Here is a 26,547-nt window from a genome sequence, read left to right as displayed (position 1 = left end):
AGAAAGAAAGAAAAAAATAACAAATCCAACAACAAAATAAAAACTTGTATCTGTTCAAAGCAAATACAAGCCTGCCACCTGGAGGAGGAACTGCATTCTTTCAGGTTCTAAGTGCTGATTCACTCTGAAACCCTATTAACCAAAGTCAGAAACATGGCATTGCAAACACGATCGTTGGTCTACTCTTCTCTGAGTGCAAAGTTGTGTTACGAATTTTTACATTTGTATGTAAAGGAAAATTAAGAAGCCTGATTTCTCCTGTCTCACGCATCTCTGTCCCCACCTGTGAGGTGGGTGTCATTGCTGAAGCCATCCTCTAAGGCTCACTGTTGGTTTTCATTTGGGGTGGGGGGTTCTTTTTTCTTTGTCTTGGTTTTGTTTGAGGGGGGAAGGGGCATCCTGGATCGTGTGCCAAAGCATCCATTGCTTTCTTCTCACTATGACTTGTGGGTTTGAGAAAAGAATATGGAGCTCGCATTTCTCATTCTTCCTCCATTTCTCCATCTCCCTCGGGTGCGGCCTCCAGGGTATGCAAGGGGGCCACCGAGTGGGAACGGTGTTTTTTCCACTCATATCCCAGCAAAATGCAGGAGAGACTCCAAAATATCTAGGGCTTTGCTCGATGAACTGTCAACACTGGCAGAAGCTGTAATTGTACTCACTGTCCACACCAGAGTTTGGGATTTTTCTCAGTCTGTTGGCCACGTACATGGAGAGCTGACCAAAACTAATTTTGTAATATAAACATAAACTGCACATTTGGTTCAATACTTACATCAATGTTATGCTTCTGTGCAAAGCAATTTCTCTCAGAAGTCTGATAGCCAAAGAAATGTCTCAAGATTTCAGTCAAAACACACACATAGCATGCACACGCCCATATGCACACACACAAAGGCAACAGGCCAAAAGGAAAGGGATGGTAACTGGATCCTTAGAGGCCATCGTGTATCTTGTAAGTCCCATCTTTTCTGCTACTCTTTTCATTCCAGTAGGGATGGCAGACTTTTTTCAGGGCAGGGGGAGCCATCGTTCTTGGGATATACATTTACAAATGGAGCAGAAAGTTGGAAGGCGAATTTAAACGATTGGGATTGGGGGCTGGGTTCTTAAGGGGAACAGAAGTTGTAACAGTGGAGTACCTCCACCAAAAGGAAAATTCTAGAAGCGGCTTATCTAACACGTCAGAGTAGACTTCACCATTAGAACGAGGGAATTAGTTCCGTTTTCAAAGTAACTTACTCGAAAGGTGCTTGGGCCAGAATCACCTGATGAGCCAGAAGGAAAGGGTGAGACGTGAGGATGGCTGGGCAGGTGGCCAAGCGGGTCCCCCAGGGCCAGGCACGATGCGTTTGGTCTAAGGAGCCGGTAAAGGGAACCACCGATCTGCCGGCTGTCTCGATGCAAATATTCTCGAGTCATTAGTTACTAATCACGCTCATGTCCTCTCTAGAAGTAAATTGTGAAAGAAAGAAAAAAACTAAGCCCTCAAGTTGCCCAACTGAATAGAAATGTCATCTTCCTCCCCTAACGCTCTCCCTCTCCCACGGGAGTGTGAGTTTCTTCTTCTGTGGGGCCTTTTGCAGGTGTCAGTGCGATGGCAGGACTGCCCCCCCCCAACCTGCCCCCTCCGGAGGGTTCTTGCGCCAATCAGAAGACCACCGGCAAGGAAACTCAAAAGGAAATTCTGCAGGTGGAATTATTTGCTTGTAAAGGCATTTCCAATCCCCCAGTCTGAGGCTAACTGGACCACAGCTAACTTGATCTTCGATGCCAATGACATCATGGTACCCACTTCACCACCTCCAAAACTGCACACAAAGACCAACAACCCGGAAATCCAAAAATGTATCGATTAGACAGATTTTGTATTCCCCTCGGACCTGCTCCAAATTCCATCAAAAGAAGCTCCCCAGGAAGAGAAGTTAACCAGAGGACATATGATGGATGCTAAATGTTTAAACATATGCCAGCAGCAGTTACATAAGGCCTGCTCCGTTCGGAGATCTATAATTGGGAGGGTATAACTAGGACAGTGAAAATATAAAAGAAAAGTAATCTTCCAGAGTGGAATAAAATAGAAATATATCCATCCCACAGTCGTAAAACCATTCATGTGCAGTGATTTTTTTTATAGTTTTATAATTTTGTATTGTTTTATAAATTATTTATAAGGTGTTGTAATGCTTCTTATATTAATTTTTTACGGATAAATTTTTTGCTACAAGGCATAAAAAGGTGCCTGAACAAATTCTTAGGAATATAAATTATACTGTGTGACTTGTAAGTCTTCGGGACCTCACCTACTGCTTAATTTTATTATGACATTTCTTATTTTCACTTGTAAACAACTTCGTATATGCCAGTAACTCTTAAGTGTCTTTTATGTTTCCATGAACTGAAGGATAAAGTTGCCACTAACAAAAAATAAAAGCCACTTCGGGCATATGTGATTGTATTTCAAGCTTCAATATTTTTCCTACGTAATCTTAAATTATGGTCATCTTCATTTCCTTCATTGTCTGATAAAAAAGCAAAAGGACTGATGTTCTATTTCACCCTTGTTTGTGGGCTTTTTTTCAACCAAAAACCATTTTGAACAACTGAGGGTTTTAGTTGTACTGCAAGGTTTAGGTTTCTATATGTTGTAATCAGCCAACACTACCACGCATACACATACATACACACACATAACACACACACACAAACACACACACCCCACAAAAGAGAGAACAAAAAAGCAAAAGGAGCTAGGAAAAAAGAAAACCAAGTAGAGGCGTATCAAAGAACTCAAGCTATAACCAAAAAGAAATTGTAAAATGCCTTTGCTCATCTTCTCTACGCTGGACCAAAGCTCAGTATTTGTAGGTATATGCACATTGTATAGATATGGCTTAAATGTTGCTGACAATCTCGCAATACTAAACTGTTCCTATTTTAAGAAAAAAAAAAGAAATACAAACTGTTCATCAATGTTTTACCTCAGCACTCTACTTGTACCCAGTTAATGACCAAGCTTAAAAAAATGGAGAAAAAGGAAACTGATTTTCATTTCAATGTTTGAGTGTAAAATCTGTTTGGATAACATTTTGTAATGAGCTTTCGTCATGTGGTTTGCTTGTCTTCAACTTGAAATTATGTGAGGCACATTTGTTTTATTTGTTGTTAAGAAAGTGATTTTTTTTTCTTTTTGTCCTACATGCTGTGATCTAGACTGGTCACCAGGGTCACTGATGAGGCCCCATGGAGAGCTGCCTACTCCCTGCGTGGGGGAGGCAGCAGGAAGGAGGGCAGGAAAACCGACTGGGTTGTTTTGAAAAAAAGTCATCATGATGAGAAGTTGACATGATGGACTTGTGACCGAGAAGCCAAACTGGATATTTAAAAGCTCCTTACTTGCTCTGACATTGAAACCAAAGCTGATTTATCTGCACAGGTTGCTTAACGTTTAAAAAAAAAAAACTGACAAAACTGTACTTAATCTAGAGCAATATCTGTATGGTCAGTAAAGCTGCACTTTGTGTATTTCTTAACAGCTTCAGATCTGTCACTTTTAATTTGTACCATAAAAAATAAAGAATTGTTTGACATGAGCTTCTAGGCTAAGTGTGTCTTGAACTCAGATATGTCATTGAAATTGTAAGCATGTAAATGAGCGTGTGTTATAATCCCGGGTGTTAAGAAAAGGAAAGGGTTCCAGGTAGACTGGTTAACATCATGATTATTTCAACTTTTCAAATAAAATACTAGATAAATTAGGACTCCATTGGTTGTAGGTTACAGAAACCCAACTTAAACTTGTGGAGACAAAAAAAGCCAATGGTATTTGACCTGACACAGAAGTCCTGCTGGGGACCTCAAGCACCGCTGGATACGGTGGTTCCACGGACGTCACCAGCCTGCCCTGCTCCGCTTCCTTCCCAGACGGAGACCCCAGATGTGGAGTCTTGCACTTGTCTCTAAATGAGGCGCCATGTTCGGGGATGATGTTCTGGAATCAGCCACTCAGGGTCACAGACCCACCCTGTCTGTGGACAGGGGATGAGCCTCATGATGACAACCCCGTGGGGCCCCCAAGGATGAAGGAGGAAGTCTCCACAAGAACCTGAAGACGGAAGATGGCAAACCATAGCAGGCAGACAGAAGAACCCACACCCCCCCCCCGAGTCTCCTACGAACACCCAGCCGTGTGCCAGGTACTGCAGAGGATTCTGCTGGGAAAGTGCTTTGGCTGCTCCTAAGCAACGCCTATCATTGCATGTTCTGGAACACTTAGACATTTAGCATATGCTCCTGAAGAAGTGTAATGGAAGAATGAGAGGTGAGTTAACGTCATTTTATAATTTACTTGATCAAAAGGAAGATGGGAATATCTTGCTAAAATGCCAGTAAAAGGTTTTTTTAATTAGAATCACAATCTGCATACTTTTAGTGACCTTCAGCAAACATTTCTTAGGCTACATGGAGGTTCATATATCAACTTTATGTTGTGATTGATAAGAAGTGCTTTAGGACAAGCAACAGAACCAAAAATCGGAGGGCCCATACATTATAAATAGGCAAGGAAAGAGGCCAGGAACCTCTAGGATGGATTTTTAAGAAGAGCAAAAGGATGCTGATGCTTCTGCATTCATAGGTAGAGAAAGATAAAATACAGTCCTTGTCAAGCTCTCTTTCCACGTAAAGTCCTCTAAAAATACTCTGGGCAAAGGCCATGCCCATCAATAAACCATATATTATTATAAAATATGTTGGAGGGCGCCTGGGTGGCTCAGTTGGTTGGGCGACTACCTTCGGCTCAGGTCATGATCCTGGAGTCCCGGGATTGAGTCCCACATTGGGCTCCCTGCTCGGCAGGGAGTCTGCTTCTCCCTCTGACCCTCCCCCCTCTCATGCTCTCTCTCTCTCTCATTCTCTCTCTCAAAATAAATAAATAAATAAATAAAATCTTTAAAAAATATATGTTGGATAACATATCTTTAAAAAGGTAGCCATCTCAACTATACTCAAATTAAAAATAAAATAAGTATCTCAAAGAGATATTTGGATTTCCATCTTCATTACAGCACCATTCACAGTAGCCAGAATATAAAAAATAAACTGTGTTGTCTTTTGTTCATTATAAGAATGCTTAATATACTAAAGGGACACAGTTTGGGCACCAGGGTGGCTCATTCAGTTAAGTGGCTGCCTTCCACTCAGGTCATGATCCCAGGGTCCTGGGATCGAGCCCCACATCTGACTCCCTGCTCAGTGGGGAGTCTGCTTCTCCCTCTGCCTCTGACCCTCCTCCCTGCTTGTGCTCTCTCTCTCTCTGTCTCAAATAAATAAATAAAATATTTAAAATAAATAAATAATTTATTATTTATAAAGGACAGAGTTATTTCAACTGTCAAAATAAAAATCTAATAGTTTCCACCGCCCAACATCTGCATCTTCAGCAAAGCTGGGTTCTACTGTCATGCTGGACCGAAGAGAAACACCAGCATAATAGCAACTCAGGGTCATAATTGTCTCCATTCTTAATAAGGACATAATAATACAATATTTGGGCAACAACCACTGATATAAGTATAATTACTTTGTAACTATATATCTGAATCATTATACCAATAAACTTTACCTATTAGAAGTCACGTGACAGGGTGCCTGGGTGGTTCAGTTGGTTAGGGAACCAACTCTTGATTTCAGCTCAGGTCATGATCTCAGTTGTGAGATTGAGCCCCACATCTGGCTCTGCACTCAGTGGGGAATCTGCTTGAGATTCTCTCTCCCCCTCCTTTTGCCCTTCCCCCATCCTCTCTCTCTCAAATAAATAAATGAATCTTTTAAAAAAAATTTGTGTAACAAAATATAATAAAAGAGACAACAAAATAATTTAAAAGAAAAGAAAAAATAAAGATACCCATCACTTAAATTCAATCATTCCATATTCCACAAATATGTGCTAAACACTTCATATGTGCCAGAAACTTTTTGTTGTGAAAACTCAGAAATGAACAAAATGAATCCTTGCTTTCAAGAAACTCATTTATCATGCAAAAACCAGTAATACATCTCCAGAAACCAGAATCATCCCATGTTTTTTGTATTATAATATTTCACAAATAAAATAAATTTCAGAATTAAAATGATGAAACACAGTTCTGAGGTTGCCTTTGAAACAGTAAATGAATGGGTAGACCACACCTTGGTTACAAGACAATCACCAGTATCTGTTTTAAATGATTTCAAAAGCTATTGCAATAAAATTTTCCGCTAAGCCAAACATATGCACATAATCTATTCAGTGGCAACTGTAGCAGGACTATGGCTGATGAATGTAATCAAAAATCCATGGTTGGAAAGAGTTCAGAAGAAGGCTATCACAAAGTAGATGAAACCAGCTCCTCACTAACACAGACAGGTCTGGGCTCCTTATTCATTCTTCGGCCCTTTGAAGGGAGTCTGAGGAGAGAGCCCTTGAGAACCATTCAGCTTATCTGCAGTACCACGAGGAAAGTCATGGTCAAGGGAAGAAGACACCTACGGAGGGTTTCTGGATGTTAGGTGAACAGATGAAACATTGCGGTGTTTTCTTAAAGCAGATGGTGGACATAATTTACGCTCTTCTTTATGGACACTCTCCATCTATTTGCTTTATCCTTATTAATGATTCCATCCATCAGCCATCCAAAGCAGAGGTCTGGAATTTATCCTGACCCCTGTACACACCCACGTACACACCCCCAAGTCACCGAAAATGCTGGCAATCGCACCTAAAGAATCCCTTTTGACTCTGTTAACCCGAAAATGAAGAGCTATAAGAGGCAAATGAGCACTTATTTGTCGTCAGAGAATTGCAATTCAGGGAGCATAGATTCAGATAGAGACCCAGATGGTGTTCCACTTGTAGGATGAAGCCAAGGGGTTATTACGAGGGACGGGGGCTATTACATGAGTGGAAGGGGGGCGATAAAGGTTTTCTATAGGTGTTAACAAGCTAAGCTGCTTGGGTTAAACATTCTATCTTCAGAAAATCCACAACCACCGGTCTTGTGATCAGGATGTCCATTCTCCCACTGACTTCTCAAGCAATTGCTTCAACAACTGCCATTTCGCCCAGGCCAAACAAAGACAGGTAAGGCAGTTTCTCTGCAGCGGCGAGTCCGGTCTATTTAAAAATGGTTCCAGTCCTGTCAATTCTTCACAACTCTGTCTCCTGCTCTCATGCCGCACTGCCACTCCATAGCTCAAACCTGCCCACCTCTCACCCAGACCACCATGATATGCTGCTCTTACCCATCGTATGTGTGCCACCAAAGAAATAATTCTACAAGGCCAATATGAACATGTTTCTCTTTTATTTAAAATCTTCCCAGGATGCCTGGGTGGCTCAGATGGTTAAGCGTCTGCCTTCGGCTCAGGTCATGATCCCGGGATCCTGGGATCAAGTCCCTCATCGGGCTCCCTGCTCAGCGGAGAGCCTGCTTCTCCCTCTCCCTCTGCCTCTGCCTCTCTCTCTCTTTCTCTTTCCCTCATGAATAAATAAATAAAATCTTTAAGAAAGAAAGAAAGAATAAAATAAAATCTTCTCAATATTTGCCCTTGCCTCCAGAGTGGACAAGAAACTCCAGACCAGCAGACAAGGCCTTTTAGGACCCGGCCCCCTTGTTTACTTCTTTGGTCTCATCTCTCATCAACTCTCAAACCAATTTCTCCAATATCCAAGGAACATTTTGCGCTTCTGCTTGGCATATGTCCATCCCCTGCACTGTCAGCCTATCCAACTTCTACTCACTCTTTAAGACTCAATTCTATTCAATTCCACAAATAGTTATTCCACTATATGCTGGGCATTGTGCTGCCTTCATCATAGCATGCACTGAGTCTGCGTATTTATTAGTCACCGCTTACAAGCTACAAAATCACTGACAGGGACCTCTAAATGCCTACAGATTTGGCTGACCTATGGACTTGTAGTTTGGCAATATATTCTTTTAGCCAGCTGTCATTTGTATGTGACAGATATTCCTGTCTGATAAGAGTAACAATAATTTTCTACTTATATAATTTTCAAAATTCCTTCATGTACACCAGTCCCCCCTTATCCGCAGGGGAGATGGTCCAAGACACCCCCCCCCGTGGGTGCCTGAAACCATGGAGAATACTGAACCCTATATATATACTGTTTTTTCCTATACATACATCGCTACAATAAAGCTTAATTTACAAACTAGGCATGGTAAGAGATTAGTAACAATAACTAACAATAAAGTACAACAATTAGAGCAATATACTGTAATAAAAGTTATATGAATGTGGTCTCTCTCAAAATATCTTATTGTATAGTAGTCACCCTTCTTCTTGTGATGATGACAGATGATAGAATGCCTATGTGACATAGCATTGAGCTACTCCTGACCTTCTGAAGACACGTCAGAAGGAGGCTCATCTGCTTCCAGACCATGGTTGACCATGGGCAACAGAAACCACAAAAAGCAAAACCGTGGAGGAGACTGCTGTATGTTTTTTTTCATTTGCTCCTAACATAAGCCTTTGGAAGTGTAGTAATTCCTATTTTATAGGTGAGAACTAAGAATCATAAAAGTTAATGGGCTTGACCAAGATCCCAGACTTCATGAGCAGAGCTAGCATTTAAATGTATTGGGAATTGGAGTATTCACCAAAGTGGGTACACACTGAACCCCAGTGAAACAACATCTGACATGACCATGTCCCTCAACCCACCAGTGTCCAGTGTCTGATCTCTGGTATAGTTCAGGAAAGGCTGTGTTGAAGATAAATTCCAAAAATCTCATTTCCAAGTCCACTATAATTCAGGTGAATATAGCCTGAATGATTACTGCTGCTTGGCAAACACAGTACAATACATAAAGGGAAATTAGAAATGCCTCTATATGTCGTGCCACTCCATTATCACTGAGAGTCAGGGGCTCCAGGTAAGAATACAAAATTCTAATTGTTCCAAAGGCAAAGATGTTGAAACCAATTGAAAAGCGAAAGAGAAAGTTTCTAAATCCTGCACGTTGTTTGACTAATCTCATCAGCAAGTGAAGAACGTGGAATAAGTGTAGAATCAGGAAGCTGGCCTTGGATCTAGGACAGGGAGTCCACTCCAGAATTTTCTTTGATACTCCTGTGTTACCCTTAAGAATTCTGGTTGTGCTCCCAGCTGTTAAGTGCTTCTAGCTTCCCCAGACGTGCTGATTTGTCATTCAGGAACAAGTCACACTCTCTGCTTTATTTGTACTACTACAGTCTGGCATCTGTGTGGCTGCCTTTGTATGTGTTAATGGACTTCATTAAAAGGGGCATTATCTCTGAAAGTGGCGATGTATCTAGGATGTTGGGCCATTTGCACATATGCCATGGTAGGGAGGCCAATATAATCACACAGATTCAGAAGGGAAGTAGTTCCAAAAATTGAACTTTAGTGCAAGAGTAAGACACCCCCCCGTATGCCATGACAACAGTAGTGGTGAACTGTAATTCACAGGTGTGATGTCCTTCACAGATGCTCTTATTAAGATGCTGGATATAAGCAGAAAAGAGACAGCATTTCTTAGATTCCTACCATATAAGTATGCACTCTTATCTGAGATTCACAGTCTTGCTTAGACTTACTTATGGTACCAATAAACATTCTCATAGAGGAAGATCTATCAAGACTTACATCCAGACTGACTAAATTCTTTTTTTTTTAAAGATTTTATTTATTTATTTATTTATTTATTTATTTATTTATTTATTTATTTATTTGACAGAGAGAGACACAGCGAGAGGGGGAACACAAGCAGGGGGAGTGGGAAAGGGAGAAGCAGGCTTCCCGTGGAGCAGAGAGCCTGATGTGGGGCTTGATCCCAGGACCCTGAGATCATGACCTGAGCCGAAGGCAGATGCCCAACAATGGAGCCACCCAGGCGCCCCCTGACTAAACTCTTAATGCATCATCAAAGTGGATCACTGGGCCTCAGACAAGTTGACTTTGGATCCAGTGGTTCTGGTCACTTGGGCCACATCATGACTACAGATGAAGGACAAGATGCCAATTGGGAAACATTTTTGTTGGGTTTGCTTCCAGTTTTTCTTGTTGTTGATATCTTATATTTTATAAGCTAATCTGTTTGTTGGAGGAAAATCAGAAAATCCCAAGAAACAAAGATACTTCCATTGTCGGCATATTATAGGTCAACTGATTATCTTTATATTGCTCTATTTTAACATATATGAGCTTCTTTGGATGATTGTCTTGAATTACAGAGACAGAGGGCAAATTAGGAAAGCAAAAATAGAACTCATGTAGCTTAAAATCCCATCTCTGTGAGAACACCACAGCTGTGTATGAGTTGTCCAAACTTTGGCATTCTTCACCCAGAATTTTAACTAGACCTATCACACAGCTCATCTTGGAGGAAAACACAACAGCCCCTGGTTGTCTGGGAGATGTGATACCTGAGACCATCTCCGAGCAGGATTTACTAACCAATCAAGTGGTGGTAGTGAAGAAAAGTAGGTGTCCCCAGGTATTAGCAGGACTGTAGTGGCTAACATCATGAATTCCTTCTTAGGATGAGACTTTCTGCCTTATATTAAAAAAAAAAAAGGTTTTATCTTCAAACAAGTCCAAACCATATCAACACTTTGGATGACCATATCATGCACCCCATGGGGAGCCAGTCTAAGCTGTAACAGCATAGAAACACAACTTAAACCCACCAAACCCATTCCTTGACATCTAATTTGACAACACACACCCCAACACACACACATCAAATATTTTTAATTGTTTCTTTCCAATGACACAAGCTTCGTGCTTACCTTCCAACTCCCACTATGCCATCAGTGCTCAGCTCCTACTTCTGCTTTAAATGGAGGGAGAAATTCTGCCCAGGCTTCTGGACCTCCTCCTGGAAGATGAGAGTACAACTTGTCTTTCCAAAAACGAATGTGGCTCAAGCACTTGCCATGTATGATTGTACGTATTCTTTATGCCTGCTTCTAGAGCTATCAGACCTCTCGGGAGGAACCAAAAGAGGAAAATGAAGTCTCCAAGAAGACAAGGACAGAAAATGTCTGCTTCACAGGAAACACTAACCTCTGAGGGCACTATTTATATTTCCTGCAGAGAACAAAAAGCTGGGGCACCCCAAAGCCATCCACCCTGCCCTTGGAGGAGCAGCCAACTGACCCCACTTCTTCTCTCCCTAGCCCTTTGTTTTCTGCCACTCTTTTTAAAACTTACTTTTCCTTGCTTTCCCCAAAACCGAAGGGGTAAGAAGCATCACCAATTTCACCAGACGAGACCATTCACTGTTCCTTGCACACACTTCCTCAACTTCCTTAGTTAGGGTACCCTCCTTACATTTTGTGTCCTCTTGTCTTCTTGTTCCTTCCCTATTCTCACACCCAAAGCCCGATCAGCATCCAAAGTCCAGATGAGAAGCCTAGGGTGTGAAAAGATAATAATCGTGTAATTGAATATTTGGAACAGAGGTCAAGAGGAGAATCTGTTACGGGTGCTGGCAAAAGTTTTCTTTCCATAAAGGGTCAGAGACAACAAATACTTTAGGCTCTGAGGGCCACACTCTGCTGTTTCAGCACAATAGCAGTTATCAGTAGGGTGTAAGCAAAATGGGAATGATTGTTCAATAAAACTTCATTAACAAAAATAGGCAGCGATTGGATTTGGCCTATAGACTGAAGGTTGCCCACCCTGGTCTATTAGATTAAGTTGGTTTTAGGGATAACAGAGTCTCCATAAGTCTTCCACGGACTCAGATGTGGGCCTACCTTCTGCTCCACCCAGACCCCCTAAGATTCTTTTACCTGTCTTCTATGCATCCTTCCACCTGCTTCAAAAACCTTTGCCCTCAAAATTGTGTACCAGTGACTCTTCTTCTGGAAAACTCCCTCAAACTATTGGAGTCACTTTTGCCTGCAGGAGCACAGAGCCCCAAGTGCCTGGGAGTTTATGGCCCCAAGCCCCCAGCCCAAGGCAGCCCTTAATCTCTGACTGATAGGTGCAGGAGGATGTTTGCCAAGATCCTTGCCTCTGGTCTCAACATCTGTGAGGCTCCTGCACATTCCGAGTCCATCCAGATTGAGGGATCCAGCTACAGCTGCCCTCCCCGGGCATCTGCCTGAAATCGCTCCCCTGCTTGTCCCACTTCTCCACTCTCTTGCCAGGTTTTTCCTGGAAGATCTCCCTTGGTAAATCATTTACACCCAAATCCTCACCTCTGGGGAACCTGACCTCAGGCACCATCTGAGAATGTTCTAGGAACTTGTTGCTTCCATGAAATGTTTACTAACTCTGGAATAGATGCTCAGACACATCCCACATTTGCACTGGGTCTAGGAGCCTTAGGGAAAAGCCTTAAACCCATCCCACAATTGAGGTTCAAATACAGGCAGAACACCTGAGACACTAGGGTCCCCCTAGGACCCAGATGAGAGGGAAAGAGAGCAGGGTCCTTAAGAGGAGATGGAGGTGAGCATGGAAGGACCCAGCAGAGAGGACCAGCCTGAACTTCAACAGAACAAGAGCACAGGTTCCCAGTAGGGGTGAAGTGGGGATCCTGGGGGTGTGGGAAGGGAGGAGACTTTGGGACTCAAGAACTCCCCACCTCTAGAAGCAGAGCCAGGACTAGAGCGACACAGGTGAGGTCCCTAGGTCACAAATTTTCAAGAAGTGCCTGGGACAAGCCCCTGAGAATGAGCATCTCCTGAAATGTCACATCCTGGCTCCTCATTGGCCTTGTCAGGGCCTTTCTAGGGGCAACTGTTCCAGGGAGCGGAAGGAGAGTTCCTGCTGACCTAAGAAGAGCTTCAGAGGGCAGCTTCTGGGAAGACATTGGCAGCTTAGAGTACTGGCTCAAGCTCTGTGGTTGCACTTTCCATGGAGTACAAGGGACTCAGCCTCCTTGCTTTTCCTGGAATGTGCTGGGCACCTACCCTGGCTCGGCAGCTTTTCCAACCGTGTGCACGCCCAGAAAGCTCCTAGCTCCTCACCTTCTTCCAGTCTTTGCTCAGATCTCATCTTTTAAGTGGCCTCCAGGGATGACCTTAAAGAAAGTCACAGCCTGCACCACCGCCTCCCAGCACTCCCTGAACCCTAATTCACTCCGCTTTTTTTTTCTTATTAGCACTTATAATCCTCTCCTATTCTACATAGTTTAATTATTTAATACCTGCTGTTCGTTACCTGCCTCTTCCTGCTCGAATGTAACCTCCTCACAATCAGCGATCTTGTTTGATTTACTCTCCGTCAGTAAGAACAGTGCCCAGCATATAATAGGTGGTCAATAAACATGTGTTGCCTGAATGAATGAGGTTTGAGAGCATACTTGCTTAGAGCCCCCTGATTTAGCAAATAAACATATAAAACACCCAGTTACATTTGAATTTCAGATAAACAACATTTTTTAGTGTAAGTATGTCCCAAATATTGCCTGGGACATCTTTATACATTTATACGTGTGTATGCGGTCTATCCTAAAATTAAATGTAACTGGGTGCCGGGTGGTCTGTATTTTTCCTACACGGGTTACAGCTGCAACAACAGTAATTACCATTTGTTGACTGAGCAATTCCACACGCCAGGCACGGTGTTGTGTTTCTACATCTAAATTTTACAACAACCCTAGAAGATACTACTAATTTCTTCCTTTTGCAGAAAAGAAAACTAAAGCAGAGAGAGGTTGTCTCTAGCCCTAAGTCCCAAAGCTAGTGAGTGGGACAATGAAGATAAGAGGCCAGGTCTGTCTGGATTCTGGACTTGAAGGCCTAGTTGCCAGGTCAAGGCCGTACTGACATACCCTCCATGTCCACCAACAAAATGCCGGTCCTCCCTAACCCAGATGCCCATGGAATGCATGAGCATACCTTCTGTGGCACTTCCTTTCTGTTTCTTCCCAGCACAACTTTCTCTCCCAACACCTGCCACTGAGCCTATTCACCCTCCCAGTCTAATTGTGACAGGACAAAGTGTGATCACCCACATTGCTGGTGGAAACCCTGGAGCTGAGCCTGGGCTTCGTTCAGCTACAGATGCTCACCACCCAGATCCCACCCCAGACCTCTCAGACAGAGGAGGCACATGGCCAGCTTGAGAGATGATGAATATCTTAAATAGCAACAAATGTCAGACTTTTTCAGCCAAATTCTGAAAAATCATACCAAAGTGGCCCAGCCTTCCTCTTCAGACCTGAGCAGAGAGAGATGGAAAGGATGCTTCCTTGTCTGTGACGTGGAGGCCTGCTGATGATAAATGTCTGCTTTGGCTACACATCATGGGGGCGCTTGGGAGGGAATGCTGCTGAGGACAACAGGTGTAAACAGACTTACCTTCAATATTGGTGATTAAATAAAATACTCTTTTGGTTCTCATCTATATGTGGCTTTTCACGAGAATTAAAGCTGTACTAGAGGTCATAAACCCAAATGCTTACAGGGCTGGGAGATAACGTATATGAGTCAGATGAACCCAGGAGAACAGTATAAACACAAGGATAAAAAGGAACTGACATGGGCGCCTGGGTGGCTCAGTCGGTTAAGCGTCTGCCTTCGGCTCAGGTCATGATCCCAGGGTCCTGGGATCGAGTCCCCCATCGGGCTCCCTGCTCAGCGGGGAGCCTGCTTCTCCCTCTGCCTGCCGCTCCCCCTGCTTGTGTGCGCACTCTCTCTCACTCTCTCTCTCTTTCTTACAAATAAATAAAACCTTAAAAAAAAAAAAAGGAACTGACACTTGGCCTCCATGTCTGGGACAATAGGGTGTGGCATAGAGTGTGACCCGCAGGACAACCCGAGCCTTATCTAAAGGATAGGGCCTCAGCTCTGGCCTCTTGTCACTGTGTGGGAAGACAGGGCCAGTGGCAACAGATCTTCTAGTTTTTCCAGAAAGGCTGAAATCCCTTATTTTTATATGAATTATCCTCATTTATAAATATTGGCCACAATTCTTTAAAATGTAACTATAAGCAGACCAAACAAAATCTATCTAAACACTGTTGGGTTTTGGCCTCTGAATATAAAAACTGGACAACTGGATTTGTGAAATCCAGCAGCTTGCTGCTCTTTATTTAAGTGATTTGTTTATATGTCCACCTGCCCAACACTGTGATTGCAGGAACAGAGTCTTGTTCATTTTTGAGTGTTCAGGGCCTATGCTGAGTATACACCAAGTGGTCAACAAACACTGACTGAGTTCAAGTACAGTATCACCACCAGGTTGATCCTTCAGTAGCTGTGGTTCTTGGGGCCCCCCCAGGTTACACGGGGAACACAGAAGGGCCTGAACTGCAGATATATGGGAAAATCTGTTGACCTGATGTCCCCCCGCACCCCGAGAGTAGCTCGAGTGACATCTTCAAGCCCAACTCAATGTCTTCCCAAATGCTCTTCCAAGTCAGTCTCCTTCCAACTTCTAATACCAATGCCATCAGCATTTATAAATATATATATTATATATATAATATATATTATTATTATAACAAAGTTTTATCACATTATTATAATAAAGTCTTTATTAAGAAAAAGAGAAGGGAGGATCTGGACGTTTTACCATTGACAGATTTGTGTATTTAGACCATTCACATTTAAAGGAATTATTGACGTAGTCAGATTAATATTTACCATATTTGTAATAGTTTCCTTTTTTTTAAGATTTATTTATTTATTTGAGGCAGGGAAGGGGCAGAGGGAGAGAATCCTCAAGCAGACTCCCCACTGAGTGCAGAGCCTGACCGGGTGCTCGATCCCACAACCCCTGAGATCATGACCTGAGCTGAAACCAAGAGTTGGACACTGAACCATCTGAGCCACCAAGGTGCCCCCATAACAGTTCCTATTCATTACCCTTGTTCCTTATTTATTTTTTTTGTATTCTTCTCTTTTCCTGCTTTCTCTGGTTTTCATTGAGCATCTTGTATGATTCCATTTCTCTCCTGTCTCAGCAAATCAATTATACTTCTTTGTTTAATATTTTTTAGTGGGTGCGCTAGAGCTTTCAGTATATATTGACAATAAACCCAAGTCCACTTTCAAATAATGGCATACTACCTCCCAGGGCAGTCCAAGTATGCTCGAGCAGAGTACCTCCCATCCTTCCCTGCCCTTCTGTATACCATTGCTGTCATTCACTCACATGTAAGCTATAGTGACTGAATACATTGTCATCATTATTATTTTGAACAAACTATTACCTATTAGATCAATGAAGAATAAGAAAAACAAAATGTTTCATTTTACCATCATGTGTTCCTTCTCTAATGCTCTTGCTTTATGTAGACCTGTGTTTTTGACCTATATTAAATTCCTTCTCCCTGAAGAATTATCTCTACATTTCTTTCAGGGCAGGTCTACTGACAACAAACTCCCTCCACTTTTGTTTGTCTGAGAAAGCCTGTGTTTCTTCTTCACTTTCGAGGGATCATTTCATCGGATACAGAATTCTAGGTTGGTGGTTTCTTTCTTTCAACATGTTAAATATTTCACTTCACTTGCTTCTTGCTTGCATCACTTCTAAAGAGAAGTCTGATAGACAAGTGGGGAGTTTTCTTCCCTATTGGTAATGCTTTTTGTGATATCTCTTTCATTTTGAAAAAGAAGGTATACACAATAATATTAAATAATCTTAAGGGATTTAAATAGTTCCTCTTTCAAAAAAAGTTTTTTTAATTTTACACAGATTATTAGAGCTAGAATAATTGTAATAGAAGGGGACATAGTTGATTGAACTTTTAAAAAATTAATTTGGGTTCACAAGGCAAAGATACACAGAACCAAATACAAGTTGCTTAAGGCCACCTTCTTGTCCCTGGGGATGACAGTCATGTCACCTCAGGGAATACCCACATTGAATTTTAGGTTACAGTAGAACCACAGAACACTGTCATGTAAAGTACTGCTAAATCAAATTTCCACCTCGTGAAAATATTTATGTTTTCAATCCAAATGCATAATTTTGCATGCATACTTGCTTAATTTCATCTCATTGGTTTGGGCCCACATCCCAGCCCACCAAGGTGTTTCTCACTATAATTCTGTCATTTGGCAAAAACATTTGCTTCTCTCCAAGTCGGAGGTCAACTTTTTGGAATTTCTAAATGAATGCCTTCAGCCAATAGTTGTATAGAAATCATCTCTGCTTTCTTAGATCAGAAAAAGGGATTTACGGAGAGGGGATTAAGACCTCAGAGAACTGACGTGTGCCTGGGTGACCCGGCTAGGAAGATGTACAGGAACTGTCTCATGAGAACTGAGAAACATGAAGCACAATTATCCCTTGGTAGCACTGGCCTGAAATACTTCCTCTACCACCATCAGGTGCCATTGTCATCACCCAGGACTCTGATGCTGCCTCCATCTTGAATGAACACTAAAATACCTTTGCCTTGTTTGGATGCTCAAGAGAGTATCTAATGGGTCAAGACTCTGCCACAGGCCTGGGAAGCCAGCGGGAGGGGAGAGGAAAACCTTGGGCCTTTGTCCATCAGGAGTGAGAGACCAAGGCACCATCCACTACATCAAGAAGACCACACGTAATGGGGATTCCCTCAATTGAGCACTTAGGATTGGACATTGGAAAGTCAAACAAATGTCAAAGTTCACCATAAATAGGGTATTTTTATTTCAAAAAATGTTTTGGAATAGCACAGAGCAGAGTTGATATTCAGATGTTATATACCACTGTTGGTCATAATCTGCATCTGTTCTGAATGACCTGTGTTGTCAAATACTTTGATGATCATCCTGATGTCATCCTGTAAATAAAGCTTTATGAGGCAGATTGAACTAAATAAGATGGGTGACAATGTTAGGTAATGTAATTTTAGGTCAAATAGAAAGATGTGATTAATAAGCAATGAGACCACTTTTCTGGTGTGGTTTATAAATAAGCTCCACGGGCAATTCCCAAAGAGGAGTCCAGAGTTCTTTTATTTTTGGCAATAGCAGTAGAATAAGGAGGCCACAGAGAGGGATAGTCTGGTTTTTGTTGGTTTTGTTTTTTGTATATAAATGCTGGTGTATTTGTTCAGCTATCTATCTTTTTACCTCATGGTCCCAGGATAAACGTAGCCACATTTTTTTTTTCAAATTCTTTCTGCACAAAGACAATATGAACGACCAACTGTTCTTAGTCATGAACTCTGCAAAGAACGGCAATAAGCAACATGGGCTAAGAAAGTGAGTAAAAGAAAAATTTCTTTCAAGGGTAGTTCCTGTGTTCAAATTGCCTAGCATCCACCCCAGCAAGAGACAGTTGCAAAGAAAGGCATCAGAATGAGGAAGGTAGGTAAGCATTCAGCAGACCATAAGGATCAACACAAAGAGGAAAGTAAACTGGACTCACAAGATAAAACTTTTAAAAGAGACAACCACAGGCCCAGGAGGGCAGGGAAGAGAAGAAATGAAGGATTCAAAGTGAGTAAACACAAAATCTACAAAGAAAAACCAGATTCTAAATCTTAGGGATGAAAAAACAAACCACTGGGGCCACAGAAAGCCCCTGGTAGAGGCAATACTCTTTGCTATACTAACCCCTTTCGATTTTCATCTGCTTGCCTCTGAACACCCAGAAAGGGGCTTCTGTCTACAGACCTCTCCCCACTCCTTAGCATTAGAAGTTGGATCCATCATAACTGAAAAGTTATCCTCATTCCGGTGAGGCCCATTATTCTTTGCTGTCCTTTTAACGACAGTCAATAACTTGTCCTTTTTCCTTCCGTTATTCTTCCTCAGTATTTATAGATGCTTCAGTGGTTTCTTTCCTTCAAAATGTGCATATTCAATTCCCTTGAGCCCAGCTGACTTCAAATGCATGATTTTGAAATGAGTAGGAAGGAGAGAGAGAAACAACGTTCATCTTTATGATCCTTTGCCTATCCCCAGTTTATCAATGTCTCAATAATGAGAAAGCCCAAGCTGGACCAGGTGTTTTGTGCTTTAAATGGGCACAGCTACCAACCCTCCCTACATATTGATCAGTTGATTGATTTTTAAGATTTATAGAAATGCACTCACTGCCAAGGTCTCTGGGCACCTCTAGGACAGTAATATTAAGCAACATAAAGAGGTAGATGCTCCTTGTCCCAAACGTTTCCTCTTGCCACTCAAGAGATTTTTTTTTTTAATGCACATTAAAGGATAGACTTTATGCCATGCATGGAAGGTCATCCAAACAAGGTTTGCTCAGAGATCAAAAGGAAAGTTTCCTCCACCCTGGGCCATGGCTGCTCATCACCAGCTCTTTTTGGTTTTGGTCCCATAGTCCTTCCTGGATATCCTAGATGTCCTAATGGACAGGCCGCAGGACTACCCCACACAAATAATCACTGCTTCCTTACCAGTGACAGCCTTAACCCCACTTTGTGCCTCTCAGCCCCTAGATAAAAAGTAGTAAGATTTTCAATCACTGAACTGCCCCCAGTTCCTGAAAACCCCCAATCTAAAATGAGCCCTCACTTCCTTAAACCCTCCCTGCCATCAACCTGCACAAACCCAAGTCCTACAGCAAGTCTCTCCTGACTCGTCTTCCCCAGACACCACCCCCTCCTTGGTGCCCCTACTTGCAATGAAGTGAATTTTGTTTGACTATAAGAGTATTTCCGGTGGCTTTTGATGGATAGGCTTCAACAGTACCTAGAAGTCAGGTGAACCCTAACAAATACTTAAAATATGGTCCATTGGCTAATAAGTATTTAGTGCATTGGGGAATCGGTTATTGGAGGCTGGGAAGATCAGACACAGCATGAAGTGGTGAAAAATGGGTATAACTGTCACTTCAGATTACTTGGAATCATGTACTGCGTGAACTCACAGCTCTAGAGAGATGATTGGAAAACAGAGAATTAGTAGACATGTTGACTTTGTTGGCTGCCGATGACAAGGCAACACAAGAAAAGGACAAGTTCAGAAAAGTGTTGGCAGGTGAGCAAATACAAATGAGACAGAAAAGAGAGTCTGGAAATTCAGGGACTTGTAGGCTAAAAGAAGAAAGCCACTCAAGCCCAACTGGGAAAAGATAAAGCTGAGAAGGCCTCTGAGCAATAAGGGCCCAGCCTTATCTCATAAGGGTCAAATCAAGACCACGGCTGTGAACCATTGTTAAAACCTGTGGATGGGTTAAAGCATCTCAGAGGAAAGGTTCAACCAAGGGTGTCGTGCCCAGAAAATCCTTTCTGTTGGAAAGAACATCTCAGTCAACAAAGTGTGGATCTTCCATCCACACCCTGACAAGCTCAAGGGACTGGACAATTAGGATGAGAGAAAGAAAGAACTGGTGTGGGGATAAGAATGCAAAGAATTACAGAAAATCCAAGGACTGCGTCTAGAAAAAAGACTGGTAGGCATGGCTCATGGAACTTAGAGGAATCAACTAGATCAAGGGTCAGCACTCTTCTATAAAGGGACACACAGGAAATAGATTAGGTCTTGCAGGCCATCCTGTCTCTGTTACAACTATGCAATTCCACTGTTGTAGGGTCAAAGCAGCTGTAGACAACACGTGAATGAATGGATGTCTCTGTTCCAATAAAACTTTATTTACAAAAATAAGCGGTGGCCTGGATGTGGCTCACCCACCATAGTTTGCTGACCCCTGAACTCAGTAAACTTTGAAGTCACTTGTACAGCCAAGGAAACCACAGCCTCGATTAGAAAAGTCTGTGACTATTTGAAACCTAAAACAACTCCACCCCTATTGCTGTTCCAGAGTTCTGCCTGGAGCCCATTCCTCTCATTTTATATTCTGTCCCTGGTGAGCCTGGTCCAAAGCTCCTTTGGTTGCAAGAAACAGTTGCACACTTGAGCTAGACTGGGTTCAAAAAGGGGTATTAATTACACAGACACAGCTTTGTTATTTATTACAACCTCTTGGAAAACCTGGAAGCTACCTGTTCAAAAAAATCTCTCCCCTTTCTCTCTCTCAGCATCTCTCTCTCTCTCTCTCTCTCTCTCTCTCTCTGTCTTCCTCAACCAGCTTTCTTTGCTCCTCAATGAATATGCTGGACTATGATCCTGGGTGGAAGCCCAGTCAGCATCACACGGAGTTGGATCTGGACTCTCCCCTTGATGGCGAGGCAGTTTAGTGGGGGTCAAGGTGATTGGGAAGGGACCAGGCTGTGTAGGTAGACCTGTGAGCATCCTATGAGGCCACATGCCCTTCCGGATGCAGCTCCCTGCTACCTCTCAACCTCGTCTGTCACAGCTCCTCTGCAGTCCTGTGCCCCAGCCGTCCCTCTCTGATCTTGTCATCCTCTTTCCCGTTCACCTTCCAGCCTTCACCCAGCTGATCCATCTGCCTGGGAGCATATTTCCTTCTCTCTGGCTAACTTCTTCCTCCCTACCTGGTCTCCGTGGAGGTAGCATTTCCTCGAACAAAGCTTCCAAAATAAAATTCAGTGCTCCTCCCCGGTACTCCTAATGACTTCTGGATTGTTGTAGCAGGGAGCACACTCTACTATATACTGATCTACCTCTCCAAATACCCCGTAAATTTCCCAAGGGCAGTTTTCCCAGAACTTGTGCCTGTACCTGCCTGGCACATCATCAGTGATCAATAAATGCTTGCTGAACGAATGACTCTACCAACTCCCCAGATTCCCCTTCCTCCTTGGCTCCACAGCTGAGCTTCCCAATCTATCATCCCAACAGTGATTTTACAAACTTTCTCAGTCCCCTCACGCTCTGGATCACCACACTTTACCAGCCCTGCTCATCCTCAACCCCGATTCAATTCAAACCTCTCTTTTCTTCCTGGGCTGCCCAACACTGCCGGAAAAATTACAGACAGATGCTGGATGCTGCCATTTCTATCGAAGGTCTCTAGTCTCTGTGGAGAAATGAGTAGAATTTTGTAACTTTCAGCAGTTTTGTAACTTTCCTTAGTCTGGTACATTTTCCAGCCTCTAGGCAGCTGTCCTAAAACTTCCTTGGCATGGATTTTAAGCTAAGCCTTAGTTTACTGCTCTCGCGTCTGGGCTGCATGGACAGGCTGGGGAGCTATGGAGAGAGGGTTCTCTGAGGTCTGCTGACACAGTGACTCAGGTTGTATCCATGGTGGGATTCGAGACCATTTAATGGGGTGAGACGGGAGATGATGGGATCTGCATGCCTTCAAGTTGGAATTCATTTCCAGCACAGTGATGTTAACTGAGTAACAGAGCTTTAGTCCATGAAGCATACTAGGGATTTTGAGAACAGCAAGGTGGCTGTCATTCAAATGTATGCTTAAGCCAGCCCTTGAGTACTTGTCTGTATCCAAGAGAGAAAATTAAAATGGAAAGAGCTATTTCTTTTCATATTAGAGCCCATGAAGCCCTTAGTAACACAGCTTTGGAGGACGCTAACAGAGAGCGCTCACAGGGGCCACAGCTGGAATGACCAGGGCAGAAGAAGCAGTGGGTGGGACCAGAGCCCAGAGGAGCCATGAAGGGTCAAAGGGGGGGCCACTGTACCTGACTTCGCTGCAGCAGCTGCCCGCTGGGGCCATCGGTGGAAATCCACAGGGCTCGGGGGCATTATGGAAACCCTCACACCATGTCCTTGAGCCTATAAGAGATGCTCTGGTAACCCCTGAAATACTTGTGGGGCTTTTTGAGGGGCTGCTGGATCTAATGAAAAAGGAGATGTGGAGCTAGAGTGACCCCAGTAACACCCGGCTGACTACTCTCCTTAATTTTTACCCTGCCTCTGGGCACTGCATTTGCCTCGTACTGCACAGAGAACATACAGACCCCGAGATACAGCCTTGCACAATTTCTTACCTCATCTCCAAATACTGGACCTGCATTCCTACAACAGGATGACAGAAATGAGAGAGAGAGAGGGAGAACAGGCTAGAGTACCCATCAGGGGTTAAGGGGAGTGTTGATGAGAAAGAACGAAAGTCGAGTGAGCAGGTGTGAGTCTAGGGTGCCTCAACCCAGGGTCCGAGCTCAGGGAAACTGTGAAAGAAAATCCAGCCTCAGTCTAAAGCACCACGGTCTTCCTTTAACAATGGCTCCTTCTCAATAATCTTTGTATTTCCAGGGACAGATGCAAGTGCCTGGCCCCTAATAAAAACAAGATGAATAAATGAATGAACAAGTAGATGAATTAATGACTCCCCTAACTATGGAGACTTAACGTCCCCTGGAGAAAAGAGATTTAAGAATGATAGACTTAATAGTTAAACGAATATTAGCCCAGGGACTTCATTCAGATCTGTGAATATGGAGACCACAGATGTAGAGAGGCTCAGGCTCTGGGGAAGGAGGAAAACTCACTCAAATTCAAGCCATGCCCACATCACTGCGTGACCATATTTCAATCACAGGGCCCTCCTGGAGAAGCCAGAGCTGCCGTGGCCCTCCAGCACAAGGGTGAGGGCTGAGAGAAGGTGGCCTGCAGCCCGGACGGACTAGGCTAGGACATTCACAAAGGGAGCAAAGTAAGAAGTAGAAGCCAGGAAACCAGAAGAAACAGCACACGCCACAAACACGAAACCAAGCCACAGTGGCCATTTCAGTTTGGAAGGGACAGATGCCTTCCTCTGAGCTGAGGTCCAACTCAGGAAGGGAGAGGGAGTCCCCTTGCTGTGATCTTGTCTGAATCCCTTTATGAGTGAACTGTTGGATCAAAATGTCTTCCCTGGGGGCACCTGGGTGGCTCAGTCGGTTAAGCGTCTGCCTTCGGCTCAGGTCATGATCCCAGGGTCCTGGGATCGAGTCCCATGTCGTTTCTCCCTCTCCCCCTATGCTCTCTCTCTTTTTCTCTCTCTCAAGTAAATAAATTAAGAAAACAAAAAGTCTTCCCCGGGCCTAGATGTAAAATGGGCTAGGGTTCTTCTTCTTAAGCCATAGCAAAAACAAAAAAACAAAAACAAAAAAAAAAAACTTGGCCTGGTATGGAAATGCAATAAACTTAAAAGCAGTGGACCCATTATTTTTTCTCTCAAGATTGACATTTATCAATAAATATCCGTTTATACTGGCCTGGACATGTGATATTTAGCCTATATGTCACATTTGCAGTGAGAAAGTTCCCTGACCAAAAAATAAAATAAAATAAAAAATAAAGCAAACCCTTTAAATTAAATATTTTCTTTATTAGATTTCATTTTCCAGCTGTTTTAACTTAACAGAATGTTTTTCCCTTAATTTCAGACTATATTGTGCCTTTTGGCTGAACAATGATTATCTTTCCAGCCCAATGGCCTTTCTCTGTCAATGGCAATTAAATCCACAAAGACAATTTGCTTTCTGTTTGAGGTTCTTGTTCTCCCATTGCACGTCAGAAATTTTGCTCAAGTCAACCAAATTTTGTTAGGAAAATTTTATTTGATAAGACAGGATCCAAACTCCCCAAATTAAAATGCAAACATCTTAGGGGCATGCCACCTACAAGGTGTTTTATTGTGTAATTACTGTGGGACTTTATACATACTGAAAAGCTGAAAACCAGATCTTTTGGTCTGTTCTGTTTTGTTTTCTTAAAGTGTATTTTCTGGGCTCCTGTCTCTCTTTGTTCCGAAGTAAACCTCCATAAAATTTTCTTAATGTTTGGCACTATTGTATGACTACATATTTTTTGTATGGGATTTTATTATTATTTCAAAGGATCATTAACTACCACTTAGCAAGCATAGGTGAATCTTTTAAAGGGAACAGACCCTGAGGCTATCTTTAAAAATCTGCATTTTAAAGTTCTTTTCAAACAAAAATAAATAGCCAGATCAGAATAAAATACTAAGCTTTGATGCTTCCTTTTTCTCTTTTTCTAAATGATGTGAATCAACTCTATGTATTGATGTACTTTAAATGGCTTTTAAGATCTTGAAACCCAAATTTAAACCCTTCATTCATTCTCCTGCCAATGAGATTATACTCATTGAAAGCACACACAATCCAATTGATCCCAAATTTTAATGCAGAATGTCCTGTTTTTTTCCTACCTGGTTTTATTCAGCCCTCGAAATGCAACAGGATTTTACCAATGACCAAGGAGGAGTACTTGAGGCAGATGTCCAGAGTCATGTCTCTGTCCTCAATGCCTAAACAGGAAAGACACACAGTCATGCCCACAGAAGGAACTGGCCAACTGAAACTGAAATGTAGTTTTTCTTCATCTCACTTTAACAGATGACCAGATCTTAGGCAATCATATCTCTCTGTTTGGATTTTTGTATTTTATCTGATTATAATGCCTCCTTTAAAAAAAAAAATTGAGAGAGAGAGAGAGAGAAAGCCCAAGAGGTGGGTGTGGGGGGCAGAGTGAGAGGGAGAGAAAGAATCTTAAGCAGTCTCCATGCCCAGCATGCAGCCATAGTAGGGGCTTGATCTCACAACCCTGAGATCATGACCTGAACCAAAATCAAGAGTCAGACGCTTAACCTGCTGAGCCACCCAGACATCCCTATAATACCACAACAGAGGTTTTAGCAAAGCTAGTTAGCTTTAATAAGACTAATAACTGTTACAAATTAACTTCTTGCCAGGAACTGAAGGAAGTACTTCACAGAAAAATTCTCTGTGTGTGTGTGTGTGTGTGTGTGTGTGAGCACACGTGTGTGCATATGCACATGCATGGGCTTGTGGGTATTTAATTTCACGACAATGAAAGAAACTTTATTACCTCCGTTATAAAGATGAGAAAAATAAAGCTTAGGAAGTTTAAGTTACCCAAGTATCCACGGTAGAAACTAAACCCATGCCTGTCTGACTAATAGTCCATGCCCTGAATCTCTCCCCAAGAGCCCCATATCATATTTGTTGTATACTCCTCATTTTTTAAAGTGCTTCTCATCCAAGAACATGGACCTCCAGCCCTAGAATCATCTGTAGAAGGTCTCCATCCATTCTACTGGAAGCACAGAGCAAAACTTCTCCAACTTTCTGAGGCTTCTAGAATTTCTCAACATGGAGGTCTACACAGGCAATGAAGATTACATGTCATATGTGTTCTCTAACAATCACTCAGACCTGGAAGTCAGGGAAAAAGAAATAAAATAATAATAACCAGTGAGTACAGCCCTGCAAACAACTCCCACATTGTAGGCTCAGAGGAATAATTAGCTGTTCTCGCTGCTATGGCGACTGATTCGAAAACACCACTCAAACCCCAAATATGATAAAATGTTGCCATCTTTCAAGAATCAAAAAGTGGTCTCACGCAAATTTAAATATCTTTATTGCAGTAGAATCACTGATATGTTTTTAAAAGGGAGAAAGTTCGGAATTTACACTTATGAAAAGTGCCGTTTGTCTCCATATGGCACTTGCGTATAATAGAGCACTTTGGGATCGTGCACAGCGAAGGTCGTTAAAGTGCTTCACTAATGCACAGACCCACTTTGATTTAAAAAAAAAAAAAGTTAAAAGGAAGAAAAAAGTGGCACTCTTTCAACTGGGCAGAAGTTTCCTTTAATTTGTAGGGCAGGAAAAAAAGAGTTCTTCCTTAAAACAACATCTGTGTAAAGCTGTTGAATTGTGCCGTTTCAATCACTGTTTCAAACACAAGGGATTTTATATGACCATTTGTTACAACCTGTAGTTTAACCTCCTC

General features: G+C 42.5%; 1 long non-coding RNA gene across 1 annotated transcript; it reads right to left on the bottom strand.

Moving 5' to 3' along the window:
- Nucleotides 1–58: 58 nt before the first annotated feature.
- LOC113912031 lies at nucleotides 59–11,449 on the bottom strand. The gene is made up of 3 exons (XR_003516667.1): nucleotides 11,366–11,449; nucleotides 10,822–10,910; nucleotides 59–1,449 (listed from the first exon to the last, which is right to left on the bottom strand). It is a non-coding gene; the product is annotated as an uncharacterized LOC113912031 (long non-coding RNA).
- Between the last annotated feature and the right edge of the window lie 15,098 nt (nucleotides 11,450–26,547).

Source organism: Zalophus californianus, chromosome 12 (genome assembly GCF_009762305.2).
Source record: "Zalophus californianus isolate mZalCal1 chromosome 12, mZalCal1.pri.v2, whole genome shotgun sequence".
Taxonomy (NCBI): Eukaryota; Metazoa; Chordata; class Mammalia; order Carnivora; family Otariidae; genus Zalophus; species Zalophus californianus.
Note: the sequence above shows the minus strand (reverse complement) of the source record. Positions and strands in the feature narration are given on the sequence as shown.